This window comes from Lynx rufus, unplaced genomic scaffold (assembly GCF_022079265.1).
Source record: "Lynx rufus isolate CCGP_SWC_20201006 ecotype Redwood Valley unplaced genomic scaffold, mLynRuf1.p SCAF_25, whole genome shotgun sequence".
Lineage (NCBI taxonomy): Eukaryota > Metazoa > Chordata > Mammalia > Carnivora > Felidae > Lynx > Lynx rufus.
The window spans coordinates 8160079-8173022 of record NW_025814840.1 but is presented as its reverse complement, the minus strand read 5'-3'; the positions used below and the strand labels follow the sequence as shown (position 1 = coordinate 8173022).

General features: G+C 43.6%; 1 non-coding gene across 1 annotated transcript; it reads right to left on the bottom strand.

Moving 5' to 3' along the window:
- Positions 1–3415: 3415 nt before the first annotated feature.
- LOC124518921 (U6 spliceosomal RNA) lies at positions 3416–3518 on the bottom strand. The gene has a single exon (XR_006963934.1). It is a non-coding gene; the product is annotated as a U6 spliceosomal RNA (small nuclear RNA).
- Between the last annotated feature and the right edge of the window lie 9426 nt (positions 3519–12944).

The window sequence follows — 12944 nt, the reverse complement described above, 5'->3', positions numbered from 1 at the left end:
TTATTCCTGCTTTTTCAAACCTGTAATATACCCAGCGAAGGATGGAAAAATTGGGGATCATGAAAGACTCGAGGTATCCCCGAGTTGCTTCAAAATTTTCTCCCAGGGCCATTAAGGGGTAAGCACGGGGATGTGCCGGTTCAGCTGTGGAACCTGGAAATCCCAACTGAACGCTCAAGCCACAGGCTCACCTAGTGTGGACTCCCACCTATCAGAGACACGGAGAATGGTGGAATGTGATAGACCTGGGTTCAAATCCCGGCTCTGCTCCCGCCAACTACGGGCCCTTGGATGATCTTCTGATTTTCCCTTTTCTTACCTATAAATGAATAATGACACCTTCCTTGCAAGATTGCTGTAAAGCCTAGGAAACACCATCATGGGCAAAGGGCACAGCATGGTGCCTGGCATCTAGAAGCCACTTAATATGTCGTTGGTATTTATTGTTGCCATTCTTCTAGGATGAATACCATTTGTAGGCTTGAGGCGGAGAAGACTGAAAATAAATCTGACTACTTGGAAATGTGCTATTTCACGTTTCAGTTAAAATATCTGAGGAGTTGGAAGCCGGCGATCCTGACAACAGACCGCGCTCTTTTAAGCGGCTCCCGTTTGCAAGGTCGGGTTTAGGCGGACCCGCCCGGGCCCGGCTCTGAGGCTCTGCTCACCACCGGCTTGGCCGCGACAACGCTTGGCAAGGAGGAAATCTGGGAGTTTTCCGTCTAACAACCTGTACAGGCAGCTGAAGCAGAAATTCACTTTAAGGCTATACGATCTGATCTGATTGCATTGATTAAATCAACTGGGTGCCTCCCACAGGACTTTTCTAATAAAGGCGAAGATTTTTGAAAAGAACTTCCCCATTTGCCGCAGTGAGAACTGTCCATGTGCCATATCTTTCTGTGATGGGAAAACACGACACGAGACGCGTCTATAAGCTCATCTAGATATTCTAGGGAAAAATCGTCTCCCTTGTTTTTTTTTTTTTTTCTTTAAGGAATTGCTCCATTTCTAGAACATCTCTTTCTGTCCTTTTTCTTTCTCCAGTAAGAAAGTCAAGGGGAAGGTAAGCATGGTCTCTTATTCAACACGCGTAACATGAAGTGAAAAGGTTCTCCTCATTCTTTCCCCCCAGATAGTCACCACTTATTACCCTCTCTTTTACTCATTCAATATTGCAATTAATTCCAAAACTAAATATTCTTAGTTCGGAAATTTATTTCTAGGGGCCATCCCAGGCGAGCAAAAACGGCATAAGTACCGTGTGAGGGAAATGGTTACATAAATTCTAGTTCATCCTGAGAACAATACTCTCCAGTCATTACATATACATTATAGCAGCGTATTAACGTGTCCATAATAAGTTTCAAAGGGGAGGATGAAGGCTACTAAATAATCTTTACTGAATATTTTTAAGTGATAAACAGACACGAATAGAAAGAAGACCAGAAAGAAATCTATCAAAATATTAACCAAGTAGTTTTTCTCTGGGTGGTGAGAATTTTGGTTATTTATTATTTTCTTTGTTAGTGTCTCTGTTCTCTAAGATACCTAGGATGAGTATATTTTACTTTTGCAGTTGAATACAAACAAAATAAACCTTTTTCTTTTAATTTAAGAGACGATTCCCAAACCTACTTGAAACCAGAGAAAGGCAGGGCAATTTAGGAACAGAAAGAATCATAGGATGACCTACCTCAGGGCAGGATGCATTTGCTGAAGGAGGGCTAATTCAGGAATGCTGTAGTCTCAGCTCAGATACTGAAGGAGGGGAGGAAGCAGGGCACTGACCACATGCGCCTCCCCTATAATCAGCCATCATCTCGGCGACCAGCTTCGCTGCCTCAGGCGTAAATTCTTCCGCAGTTGCTTTAATCTAAGGCTACCCTTCTCCCTGATGACCCAGTGGAGGTCCCTGTTTCCCCAAAGGTAGGCCATCCTCCGCTGGGACTATGGATGATTTTAGCTGCTGCACAGGCTACTAAATAAATAATGGTGTTAAGTCGTGTTGAACCACAGGATGGGAGAGTCCGTCTCTATGTTAGTTTCCTATCGCCACTGTAACCGAGAACCACAAATTTCGTGGTTTAAAATTACGTAAGTTTAGGGGCACCTGGGTGGCTCGGTGGGTTAAGCGTCCGACTCTGGCCCAGTTCATGATCTCACGGGTTCGAGGCCCACGTCTGGCTCTGTGCCAGAGCTCGGAGCCTGGAGCCTGCTTCGGATTCTGTGTCTCCCTCTCCCTCTCTGTGCCCTCCCCTTCTTGTGCTCTGTCTCTCTCTCTCAAAAATAAATGACCATTAAAAAAGGAAATAAAATTACATAAGTTGATTCTCTTGCAGTTCTGAGGGTCAGAAAGCTAAAGCTAGGATCAAGGTGTTGATCGCTGCACTCTTTCTGAAGACTTCAGGGGACAATCTGCTTCCCTTGCATTTCCTGACTCTGAGAACCTCGCACCGCTTCTGGTCGTTCCAAGGTACTCTGTCTGACTTTGACCTTCTTGCTGCTGCCTTTTCTTCTCTCCTTCTTCCTCTCCTTCCCCTCCTCCTCCTCCTCCTTCTTTTTGAGAGAGAGAGAGAGTGGAGAGAGGGGCAGAGAGAGGGAGAGAGAGAATCCCAAGCGGGCTTCATGCTCAGCTGGGAGCCCAATGTGGGGCTCAATCCCACCACCCTGGGATCAGGACCTGAGCTGAAATCAAGAGTGACAGGCTTAACTGACTGACCCATCCAGGTGCCCCACTTGCTTCCTTCTTATAGGAACCTTTGTGATTACCTCGGGCCCACCCAGGTAACCCAGTGTCCTAACATAATGACATGGACCAAGTCTCTTCTGCCTTAGAAGGTAACAAACACATTCATGGGTTTCTGAGATTAGGCCAAGGACATGTTTGGGGACCATGATTCATCCTACTACGGTCTCCCTAGTGAATTTCTTTCCACTTTCTGGGCATCTGGCTGCCTCGGTTGGTAGAGCACATCACTCTTGCTCTCAAGATTATAAATTCAAGCCCCACACTGGGTGTAGAAACTACTTAAAAATAAAAATCTTCAGGGAGCGCCTGGGTGACTCAGTCAGTTAAGTGGCCGGCTCTTGGTTTCGGCTCAGGTCATGATCTCACGGTTCGTGAGTTCGAGCCCTGCATCAGGCTCCACACGGGGAGTAACGCTCTGTCTCCCTCTCCCTTCCCTCCCTTCTCCCACTCAAAATAAATAAATAAACTTTAAAAAAAAGGTAAGAATATTAAAATTTTTTTTTCAAATAAAAGAAATAAAAATCTTTAAAAAACAAAACAAAACAATTTACTTTCTGCTTCATTCACGGTGTGCTCTCTACATGGACAGAGGGTGGGCCAGGAAATCGGGAGAGACGTCTTCTTTCATTCAGGGAGAATACAAATTAGCAACGGGAACATCGAACAAATATGGAACGCTTCATGAATTTGTAAGTCACCCTTGTGCAGAAGTGACGCAAATCTTCTCTGATTCCAACTTTAGTTTATGGGCTGTTCACGCGAGCACCTAAAAGTGCTTACTTTGATGAAGCTTATGAAGACCCATCGTATCCCAAATAAGTTAGCTTTCTCAGCCCAGTGGACTGAGGTTTGGTTAGGAAAGCCATCTGCACAGATTAAAATGACAAAGAAAAACCAAAGCAAACCAACCAAAAACGAACCAACGGACCCAGCCAGGGGCCCACGAATACAGAGAGCAAGCTGACAGTTTGCCGTGGGGAGGGGGGTGGGAAGTTGGGAAAATGGGTGACGGGGAGCAGGAGACACAGGCTTCCAGGAGTAGGATGAATAAGTCACGAGAACAAAAGACGCGGCACAGGGAATCGGGTCAACAGTATTGCGATAGCGTCGCGAGGAGACAGATGGGGGCTACGCTTGTGAGCACGGGTTGTCTAGGGTTGTCTAGACCCTTGTCTAAGGGTTGTCCCACCATTGTGTTGTGCAGCTGACACGAATGGATCGCTGTGCCACCTATGCTTGAATAAAACACTTCTTTTGAAATGGCAAAGGTGCAAGTTGCTGAAAAAAAAAAAAACCACCGGTGTTTGTATTTTATTTATGCTTCGCACAGATTTTTAATGACTGCTAGGTAGTATTGCCATTCTTCTTTTCATTTGGCTTGGCTCTGTGGGAGACGGGATGATGCTGATGGAGATTTTGAGGAGACCGAAGTCCCCTCGCACCCCGACGCTGGCTGGGGGAGTGTTTCGTAACCGTAAAGGTGTGAACACCAGCGATCTGTTTTCACTACACCCCCAGAGCATTCCTGACATCCCATCCGAACTCTAAAATGCAATGAGAACCACATCAATGTTTTGTGATCTCTAAATATCAGATTAAGACAGGCGTGAAGGACTCTGCAGTCAAGTCAATGGAAACGCAGAGAAACTGACACTTCTCCTTAGGGCAACGTATACAGCAGGTGTCAGCATGGAATCCTGCTTTGGGTAGGACTAGCAATTAATTCAAATTAGTGACTCCAACTTGAGCGTTTTCTTCCTTCAAGTCACCTTGCTAAGCCCTGACAAGTTAAAAGGTAAAAGCCCGGGGCGCCTGGGTGGCTTGGTCTGTTGGGCGTCCGACGTCGGCTCAGGTCATGATCTCGCAGTCCGTGAGTTCGAGCCCCGCGTCGGGCTCCGGGCTGACGGCTCAGAGCCTGGAGCCTGTTTCAGATTCTGTGTCTCCCTCTCTCTCTGCTCCTCCCCAGTTCATGCTCTGTCTCTCTCTGTCTCAAAAATAAATAAACGTTGAAAAAAAAAAAAAAACAGGTAAAAGCCTGAACTTGGAAACAACCCAGACGTCCTTCGGTGGGTAAATGGTTAAATAAACTGGTGGGCCCGTATCATGGGTGCTACTTGGCAACAAAAGGGAACAAATTTCATACATGTTAACAGTTAACAGTATGGATGGATCTCAAGTGAGTGAAATAAGCCAGGACTAAAAGGTCACGTACTGCAGATTCCATTCACACAAAGTCACAGAGATGAAGGAACTGATTCCTGGTCGTCAGTGGTTAGGTTCAAGGAAGGTTGGGGAGCACTAACAGTGGTATTTATGTATACAGGGAAAGTATGAAGGAAATTTCCGTGACGATGGACAGTTTTAGATGCTGATTGTAGTGCTGGTTACACAATCTACACAGGTGATAACATTTCATTGCGTGCAATGCACGCACGCACGCACGCACACGCACACAGGAGTGCATGGAAACCTTGTGAGATCTGAATAAGCTCTGTGGACTGTACCAAGGTCAATTTCATGGTCTTGAGAGTGCAGTAGAGTTATGTAAGATACTACCTTTGGGGGAAGCTGACTGAAGAGTACGTGGGAACTTTCTGTACTGTTTTTGCAATTTCACATCAGTCTATATTATTGCAAAATAAAGATTTTAAAAGATTAAAAGGTTAGAAAGGCACAGAATCTATTCTCAAGCCACTTAAAGTGCATTAGGGAGATAGACTAAAGAGATAACTCAGAAGCATAATAAAAAGTGATTTGGGGCACCTGGGTGGCTCCGTCGGTTAAGCGTCCGACTTTGGCTCAGTTCATGATCTCATGGTTTGTGAGCTGGAGCCCCACCTTGGGCTCTCTGCTGTCAGTGCAGAGCCACTTCAGATCCTCTGCCCCCCCCCTCAAATAAATAAAATTAAAAGATATTTTAAAAAGTGATTTGGAAGAAGTATTAATTTGGGGGCCTGAGGTTCAGGGAAATCTTGTCAAAAATGGTGGTGTTTGGGCCAGACCCTGAAAGGAGTGGGTGAGTTTCACAGGAGGAGAATGGGGAAGTGGTCAGAGCTGAATAAGGCCTGGGTGGTCAGATAACTTCCTTGCTCTTGGATTAATGAGTCTCAGAAAGCCATTATTTTAGTCTGGTTTCACCTCTCCGAAACTAATTGTACTTCCTGAAAGAAATTCACCAAAGGCTTTACATTTGACATGGATTCGTATTAGAAATTAATGTTATTATTTACCTTGTTCTACACAAAACATTAATGCGATATTTAGGCTTGAGAAACTGTGGCACCCTAGTGAGCCTGTTAGGGGGTTATGAGTTTCTTCCTTTGTGTAAATGTAAGGGTAAGACAAAGAAAAGGAGAAACATTGTCAGATTTTCGATAACTTTACATTACAAGGTCTATACTCTAGTGGATTGCTAGATTCTGCACTTACTTGGAAGTGATCCTGGTATTTCAGACAAAGGAATGACATGTGTGTTATGATTGACCTGATTGGCAATCTCCCACTGATCTGAATTTTTCATCCAGCTTTATGGAGATATAACTGACATATAACATTGTGTAAGTTTAAGATATATAACGTGATGATTTGATACACTTGCATATTGTGAAATGCTTACCGCAAATAAGGTTGGTTAATACATCCTTAATCTCACATAATGACTATTTTGTTGTTATGGTGAGAACATTAAAGCTCTCACAACAACTTTTAAGTACACAATACAGTATCGTGACCTATGGTCACCATGCTGTCATAATCCCCAGAACCTACTCATCTTAGTTACAAGTGCGTACCCTTTGACGACATCTCCTGCCCCCCACCTCAACCCCCTCCCCAGAAACCACCACTCTACTCTGTTTCTATGAGCTTGATGTTCGTAGGTCCCACAAATAATTGGGATCATGAAATATTTGTCTTTCTCTGTGTGACTTATTTCACTTAGCATGATGCTCTCAAGGTCCATCCATGTTGTTGCAAATGGCAGGATTTCCTTCTTTCTTTATGGCTGAATATTACTCCAGTGTATGTGTGTGTGTGTGTGTGTGTGTGCGCGCACCACATTTTGTTAATCCCTTCATCTGTGAATGGACACTTGGGTTGTTTGTGTCTCGGCTCCTGTGAATAATGAGACCACAAACACGCAGGTGAATATCTTTTTTAGAGAGTAATTTCCATTCCCTTGAATATAGACTCCAAAGTAGGTTTGCTGGATCATATAGTAGTTCTATCTTTTCATCTCAATTTGGTGGCTAGGGTTCGCAAAAAACACAGCAATCCACCCCCTGCCAAAACAAACAAACAAACAAACAAGAAACCCAAAACATTTTCTCCTCTTCTGCCTTAATTTTTCAAGTTTTTTTGGTCTAGGGCAATACAAACGTGGTTTTCTCCATGGGGTCCCATTGTCATTTATATACCACTTCGGGGGCACCTGGGTGGCTCAGTCGGTTAAGCATGTGACTTCGGCTCAGGTCATGATCTCAAGGTTCATGAGTTTGAGCCCCACATGGGGCTCTGTGCTGATGGCTCAGAGCCTGGAGCCTGCTTCGGGTTCTGTCCCTGTCTCTCTCTGCCCCTTCCCCCCCCCCCACTCTCTCTCTCTCAAAAGAATAATAAGCATTAAAATTTTTTATATATGATTTGAACATATTTATACAGATATGTGCTGTCAGACTCCCTGGATTAAAATCATGACTCTTTCACTTATGCAATCTGAGGAAAATTTGGCTTTTATGGCTCTGTGCCTCAATTTTCTCACCTATAAAACGATTATGACCATGGTACTCTCCCACAAGCTTATAAGTTTTAAATGAGATAGTTGATGTAAAACTCTTAGCAAAAAATAAACTGTTACTCAGAACTACAATAGTCAATATATTTGCTACCATATGCAGTGCTAAGGTATAAAAAGTATTTATATAAAAATATTAAAAGCGTGAGGCATACTTCTGTACTTTTTAGCTTGTCGATTTAAAGCCGAAAAGCTTAGGGTTTTTAAAAAATACGTTTTAGGCAACCTGCGGAATGGGAAAAGATATTTGCAAATGACATATTAAACAAAGGGCCAGTATCCAAAATCTATAAAGAACTCACCAAACTCCACACCCGAAAACAAATAATCCAGTGAAGAAATGGTCAGCAAACATGAATAGACACTTCTCTAAAGAAGACATCTGGATGGCCAACAGGCACATGAAAAGATGCTCAACGTCGCTCCTCATTAGGAAAATACAAATCAAAAACACACTGAGATACCACCTCATGCTGGTTGGAGTGGCTAAAATAAACAAGTCAGGAGACTATAGATGCTGGAGAGGATGTGGAGAAACGAGAACCCTCTTATACTGTTGGTGGGAATGCAAATTGGTGCAGCCACTCTGGAAAACTGTATGGAGGTTCCTCAAAAAATTAAAAATAGATCTACCCTATGACCCAGCAATAGCACTGCTAGGAATTTACCCAAGGGATACAGCAGTGCTGATGCATAGGGGCACATGGACCCCTATGTTTATAACAGCACTTTCAACAATAGCCAAATTATGGAAAGAGCTTAAATGTCCATCAACTGATGAATGGATAAAGAAATTGTGGTTTATATACACAATGGAATACTACGTGGCAATGAGAAAGAATGAAATATGGCCCTTTGTAGCAACGTGGATGGAACTGGAGAGTGTGATGCTAAGTGAAATAAGCCATACAGAGAAAGACAGATACCATATGGTTTCACTCTTATGTGGAGCCTGAGAAATTTAACAGAAGACCAGGGGGGAGGGGAAGGAAAAAAAATGGTTAGAGAGGGAGGAAGGCAAACCATATGAGACTCTTAAAGGCTGAGAACAAACTGAGAGTTGATGGGGGGTTGAAAGGAGGGGAGGGTGGGTGACGGGCATTAAGGAGGGCACCTGTTGGGATGAGCACTGGCTGTTGTATGGAAGCCAATGTGACAATAAATTTCACATTAAAAAAAATACTAAAAAAGTAAAAAAACCTTTTTATTGAAATATAACACACATAACAGAAAATGTGCACACATTGCGAATATAGAGCTAGATAATTTTGATTGCGGTGAGAGCACTTAACACAAGATATACCCTCTTAGCAGATTTTCAGTTGTAACGATTATATCATTACAACAAAAAATTAAAAAGAATAAGTCACTCATCAAGTTTCTACCCTGACATTGTATTGCCTCAGTTTTATGTTTAATAAATATATATATATTTATATATATATTTATTAATATGTGTATACACTTAACATCATAGAATTGTACCATTTTTACTTTGCTTCTCTTCACATAGCATTATACGGTAGATATTTTCCCCACTACTGCATGGCTTTCGTGGTGATCACTGTCCCCCATCGAGACATATACATCAGATTGATGAATGTTAGTTTGGGGGCAGAATGGCTCCAGATTATCCAGGAATCACCGCTTTGGAGAACACCGTACCCAAGCGCAGCCTGCATCAGGAGACTTGGTCAGATGTATGGATTTGCCCGGAATCTTTTGTTGGTCCCTTCTAACCCATTCTTTATGCAGAAGCTCAAGTGATCTTTTCAGAATACAGGGACTGAGTGTCCTTCAGGTAGAACCTTTAGGTGGCTTGCCATGGCTCTTAGGATGAAAGTCTTTAACATTTAGACGCTACCTCGCCTAGCCTCTGTTTCCATCCCCAGTTCAATCTCTGACTGTGCTTCCGTTTGTCAGTTGTTTATGAACTATTAAAACACTAAAAAAAAAAAAAAACCCAAAAAACCAAGCCCCAATCCTGTAAAGGGGGCACTGCTTGCTGAACAACGCAGCCTCCCTCTGATTATAAAAGGGAACTGATTGGTAGAGGCATACAACTCGTTTATGTTGCAGTGAGGGTGGTTTTATCCATGTATTCTATTATGGGTCCAAGGACTCACTTAACCTGTAGCCGTGGGTGGGATTACAGGAAGAGGTTGCCCCAGAGAACTTCCTGGATCTCTGATGCAATAGAGGCGTAGGAATGTCTAGCACAAGCCCAGCAAAGGCAAGACACTTTGACGGAGAAATTGCAAGTCTGTCTCCCAAATCCCTACCCTTCCCATCGCCCTGAAAACCCACGTGACTAAAAAGATAAGAGAAATGTCCAGACTTTAGAGGAATCTCAACTGGGCTTTGAAGGTTCAGACCTTGCCATACGCTAAAAGCTGTCATTGAATTTGACTGAAATATCAAGTAGGGTAACAACTTTCTTTACTTTTTGCCCAGTCTGTCTCATTGTGCACAAAGACGGGCAGATGGCCCCATGCATAGGTGCCTCTCCACATAAATAAAAGACTAAAGCAATCAGCTTGGAAAAGAAAATCCACTATCCTCTCTCCGAACTTTCATAGTCTGTCTGCTTTGAGACACTGTGTTTGGAACAGTTGTTGAACATAGTAGCTTTTCTGCCGCTCAAGTCATTCTTACTGCTACGCCAAGACACTTTTTACCACGAGGCGTGTATTTAATAGCTAATTTTGTTCCTCAACAATTTTATACTCTAACAAATTATGTCTGGGCACGAGCTCTGTGCAAGCTGAGAATATATTAAGACATAATAGCCGTGGTCCGGGAGCTTCTCTACTGGAGGAAGAGGGATAGGAGGAATATGAGAAATGATGGCATTGGGGGATTTCTTGGAAAATCAGAGTGCAAAATTATTGAGAGTTTAATCTAGGAGTAATACATGTCTAACGATTCCAAGCGTGAATGAAGGGAGTTCTCTTTCTGGTGGTGTTACATCGATAAAGACATATTTACGACCTTCAGATAGAAACCCAAAACAGGTTGCAACATACACTGAAGCCGAAGGTTCTTCCTTGTTGACTACACATGGCCAAGGCCGGAGGGTGACTGTCTTAAAGGACTACCAGGCATTTGCCTGGCATTCTCTAGAGTAATGATCACTTCTCTGTCATTTGGGGAAGGACACAACAGGAACATTCCATTCTTCAACTCCTACAGGACACATGGCCTCGTGGACATGTGGCCTGATTTAAAAAGAGCAGCAAACTCTGTTTGACCCCTTCTGCTAGGACACCTAATGATTAATGTTACACAAAAGTTGTTATTGTCGTTGGTCACTAGTATGGTTTGAACGTCAACAGACATGTTATTAGTGTGTTTATCAATCTGCTCAGTTTCTAAGATGGTTGTGTGTTTCCGACGGAAGACTGCCGGGTGGCGGGGTTTGTCCACCACTCGGCAGGGAGCACCTGGGGGGTGTCCAATTGGTTGAGTGTCCAATTCTTGACTTGGGCTCGGGTCATGATTCCAGGTTGTGGGATTGAGCCCCAAAGTGGGCTCCAAGCTGAACATCGAGCCTGCTTGGGATTCTCTCTCTCTGCCCCTTCCCAGCTTGCATCCTTGCTCTCTCTCTCTTAAATAAATAAATAAGTAAATAAAACCATTTAGATCACTCAGCAAAGTTAAAAATATTTTCATACAACATTAAAATTCTACGTGGTCTTTGAACGAGCAACTATGGTTCAAAGACATTTCCTGTAGGTATAAAGGGGTATTTGTATCAACACTCGAAATGACTTCTGTACAATATTTTTTGGAGCAATGTGGGTAATTGCAAAAGATCCTACTCCGTCTTCATGTCTGTTGGTAATGGATTTTCAAGTTGTCTGTAATAACGTGCCAACATATATTAAGCGATCAAAGCAAAATGGGGAAGCATGTGGTACATTTAGGTGAAAAAAACAAATGAGTATCTACGGATCTACTTGGATAGGCATGTATGATCCATAGAAGGTAGTCAAAACCACCGCTGAGAGACGGTTGTCTTTGAAGGCGAGACCGTGCGACCAGGAGCTGGGGCGAGGGGAGAGACTTACTTTGTATCGCATTCCCTATTTTCACCTTTTGAGTTTTGTGCCTGCATGTGATACAACGGATTCTGTCCCAATTCTGCACCCCCGCCTAATTGCATTATGTGTGCACTTTCTTTGTCAGGTGATCTGCAGCCTCTCCTTGTAGGAGAAGCAGACCACCCCACCTGCTGGGGTCGGCCTTGGCCGTGTGATCTGCAGCTGCCAAAGGTATGTTAGCAGACAGGCAGCAGGCGGAGGTTGAACCGTGCCGGTGTGATGGTGGTGGTCCCCTTGTGCTCTTGGGACCTATCAGGTGAAGAACACGATCCCGTGTTCTTAGCTGCTAGTTCCAGAATGAACTGGCCTGTGGAGCAGACCAGGATCCAACCCACAGAGTTGAGCCAAGCTCAAGTGATCCCAGCTCAAAGCCCAGCCAGGCCGCACGACTGTGAGCACGGAAAATAAATGTTCACTGTTGGGGCGCCTGGGTGGCTCAGTCGGTTAAGCGTCCGACTTCGGCTGAGGTCATGATCTCACGGCTCATGGTTCAAGCCCCGCGTCGGGCTGTGTGCTGACAGCTCAGAGCCTGGAGCCTGCTTCGGATTGTGTGTCTCCCTCTCTGCCCCTCCCCTGCTCATGCTCTGTCTCTCTCTGTCTCAAAAAAAAAAAAAATGTCCACAGCTATTCACGATTGTTCGTTACACACCATTAGAGCAACAACCAAATAAGATAAATCCCATATAGGAATTCACTTAATTAACCTCTGCTTAACTAGATTACTATATCAACTGATGCCTTCTTTTCTCCCGTAGACACCTGAACTGACATCCAATGACTCCTAAATGCTCATAACTAGTAGGCTGATTTGTTATGGCATCTTTCCACCCTTTCCAGTTGAACTGTATGCTTGCTGAGAGTTGGAGATTTGTTCTCAGACTTACTTATGCCTGTTCTGTTTGTTATAACAGTTTAATTGTTTAATGCATTTTGATTAATTTGGTTAAATGTGACTTCAAAAGACTGTATTGTTTGCATGAAGATTACATTTTACTCTTTGGAAGACCTCAATAAAAGTCACTAGAAACTGATAAAAATTCAATAGTCTACTCTTGGTAAATAAAAATCATACAAATATGGAAGGATTTGCATTTAACGTTGGGGTTCCCAAGTGGGGTGCCTGGATGGCTCAGTGAATTAAGTGTCTGACTTCAGCTCAGGTCATGATCTCATGGTCCGTGAGTTCAAGCCCCACGTGGGGCTCTGTGCTGACAGCTCAGAGCCTACAGCCTGCTTCGGATTCTGTGTCTCCCTCTCTCTTCTCCTCCCCCGCTCGCACTCTGTCTCTCTCTCTCTCTCT